The sequence below is a fragment of the Theropithecus gelada genome, chromosome 5 (genome assembly GCF_003255815.1).
Source record: "Theropithecus gelada isolate Dixy chromosome 5, Tgel_1.0, whole genome shotgun sequence".
Taxonomy (NCBI): Eukaryota; Metazoa; Chordata; class Mammalia; order Primates; family Cercopithecidae; genus Theropithecus; species Theropithecus gelada.
The window spans coordinates 91,120,356-91,123,625 of NC_037672.1; the positions used below are offsets into that span (position 1 = coordinate 91,120,356).

Below are 3,270 nucleotides of genomic sequence, written 5' to 3' on the forward strand. Positions count from 1 at the left end.
TGCATTTTAGGTCCAAAAACCTTTACAGAAACAGCAGTTCCTTAAGTGCATTGAAGAACTCTGACTTATGAAAGAAGGATATTACTAAGACTTATGAAAAAAAAAGGATGGTTTCCCAAAAATGTATTCCATGTGGAAAATGCTGAGTTAAACAAAGCTAAGCAGGTTTTTATATCTTACGATCTGTCGGGATCTTTACTATATAGTGTAATATAAGTTATGAATCCCCAAGGAGGTGGGCAGGGAAGTTAACAGGCAGGGTTTCCCAAAGCCATTTGACAGTGACATTCTTCTGCTTTGATGGTAGAGGCACTGAGTGCTGAGAACTCCCTGAGAAGCTTGACCTAGGTCGGTCCCTGCCCCAGGCTCAGGCAGGTGAATTCACTCACAGCTGTCTGAGCCTGGACCCCCATCTGCCCTGCCTGCCCAAGCAGAGCTGTGCTTCCACTCAAGCTAGCAGACTGTGGCTCTTTCAACCTCTAGGTTGCAGGACAGTCTCTGGGAAGCACCGTGGCCCATGTCAGGATGAAGCCAGAGATTGTGGGTATGGTTTAATTTACAACCTCTGAATACTTAGACATAAAGTATGCAGGCTTTCATTTGTACAATCCACTTCCTTGTCTTTTTCAGTTTTAGAGGCTGCCTGCATTCCTTGGCTTGTGGCCCCTTCCTCACATCACTCCAACCTCTTGCTTCTGCGGCCACATCTTCTGCTACTGCCTTTGACTTTATTCCCTCCTTCTTGTAAGGACCCTCGTGATTACATTGGGTCCACCTGGAAAATCCAGATAGTCTCCCTATTTCAATATCCTTAATGTAATCACACCAGCAAAGATCTTTTTACCACGTAAGGAAACATATTCACTGGTTCCCAGCATTACGAGGTGGATATCTTTGGGGGTCATTGTTCTAACAATCCTTGAGAGATTTCATTGAGCAGAGCTCCACCTGCTAAGCTGCATTAGACATGCAGTGAGAAAAAAAATTAGGGGTGCATTGACTCACTGAGATTTAGGAGGTTGTCTATTACTACAGCAGAATTTAGCACACATTTATACCTCATTTCATTTTTGCCTCCTGTTTGTATTTTGCAATAACTCTATGCATTAAGTATGACTTTTTTAAATAAAGTACACTTTTAAAATAATATACTAGGAATAATCAATCTATGAGCAAACCAAAGGGTGTTTTTGTTCTTGAAAAAAGTAACTTTAGATCTGTAGACTTAAAAATAAATATTGCCCACATTTAATATCCTAACAAAATTCTTCCCTGACTCTGAAAAATTCCCTTTGGTCCAAAAAAACTAACAGGTGGCCAGGCACAGTTGCTCATGCCTGTAATCCCAGCACTTCAGGAGGCCGAGGCGGGCAGATCACGAGGTCAGGAGGTGGAGACCATCCTGGCCAACATAGTGAAACCCCATGTCTACTAAAAATAAAAAAAAATTAGCTGGGCGTGGTAGTGCCTGCCTGTAATCCCAGCTACTCCGGAGGCTGAGGCAAGAGAATCGCTTGAACCCAGGAGGCAGAGGTTGCAGTGAGCTGAGATCGCACCACTGTACTCCAGCCTGGCGATATAGCGAGACTTCGTCTCAACAAAACAAAACAAAACAAAACAAAACAAACAAAAAAACACAACTAATAGGTTAGCAAAGTTGATTTACTTAGATGCTGAACCAGGTGAAAGTAACAAAGAAAACAAACTTGATTGGAAGATTGTTAAATCTAGTCCTGTTTTTCCTAGAAGTTGAGGGGTGAGGATGGAGGGAGTTTTTCCTGATAATGGAAATGCAAATACATTTATCTGACTTTCTAAAGCACAACCCTTTCCCTAGTTCATGTAATCGTGTGTTATAGGTCATAAAACATAGAGTGAGAAATGTTTTACAGTCTTGAATTACAGAATCCAAGCTGTGCCACCACCCACATGTCTTCTTCATAAGTTGGAAGGACTTCTGGACATGTCAGTCTCAGTACAAATCAGTGGTCACCAGCTTTTTGATTGTGCCCCTCTAATCAGCAAAACATGTTCAGCCCATACTTCCACTATGTATACTTACCAATGTATTACAAGCATTACAATACATGCACAAAAAAGACACTAAAAGATGATATAAAAGTGAGATAAACAATATTATTATTTATTTATTTTGGGGGGGGTAGGAAGCAGGTTTTATTGGTGGGTGTGAATAAGGAGGGGCAAACCAGTGGGAGCCCCCATAAGTACAGGGCCTGCCACTTGTCCAGGGGGCCATGACTGGGGAGTGTTTGACCCGATAGCTGTCTAGGATGAGCTGCTTCACAGTTACCATGTCTTCAAATTCATCCACATCAATCTTGATAAAACCTTGCTTCTTTGAAATATGGATCTTCTAGCAGCTAGGGAACTTGAACTTGGTCCTGTGTGGGGTCTTAATCACATACTCCTTGTTCTGCAGCTTGGTGCAGATGAACATGAATGACTTGGCCAATGTGGACCTTTCCTCCCATGCCCTGGGGCTTTCAAAGGCACCCTGCATACCTGTCTAGAGCCTAGACTGGAAACATCATCAGGTCAGGGACATGAATGTCCATTGGAAAGGGCTGTCTCCAAGGCTCCTTAGGGCAACGCATACAACATACAAGCAACAGGGTGCACACACTACCGAGAAGGCTGCTCTTCACAGCCATGGCACACCGGGCCCTTACAAGGAAAGGAACATGATCGGCTTAACTGACTATAGGAAATAATATTTTTAAATATCTTTCTAACCATGGCAGCATCATGCTACAATCATTAATATTTCAAGGCAAACTATGCCCTTAAGTTGCGGTTCCTCATTAATGATAATGGATGTGAATACAACTTGCAAGCCATCTCCTTGATAATTTTGACTGACTAAATAATTTTGTCAGACTTTTCCTCAAATCTCATTTGACCCTTACTGTTTTTGCCTTTCAATGTGGGTATCAAAGAGTTTTTTCTAGGAGTAGCACTGTCTGCTCTATCTTTTTGTTGTTGCTGTTGTAGTTGTTTATTTGTTTGTACTCATGTTATTGTTTTCACCTCAATCCATGGTTTCTTTGCAGGAAATCTTTTTGAGTCATTTGTCTGTTTTTATAAGAGTTAATTTAATTAAAATTAGAGACTGTTGTCTAAAAAACAGTTATAACAATATAGCTGACCATACATAAACTGTAATGCATCACACTGTGCTGAAAGAAAGAGTGAGGAAACCACCATCAACCCATCTTTTCTGGAACTCCCACTCTTCCCTCGGGTGCCTCC

General features: G+C 41.6%; 1 pseudogene; it reads right to left on the bottom strand.

Annotated features, from left to right (window-relative positions):
• Positions 1 to 2,583: 2,583 nt before the first annotated feature.
• On the bottom strand, positions 2,584 to 2,725 carry LOC112625606 (annotated as a pseudogene).
• Positions 2,726 to 3,270: the final 545 nt, after the last annotated feature.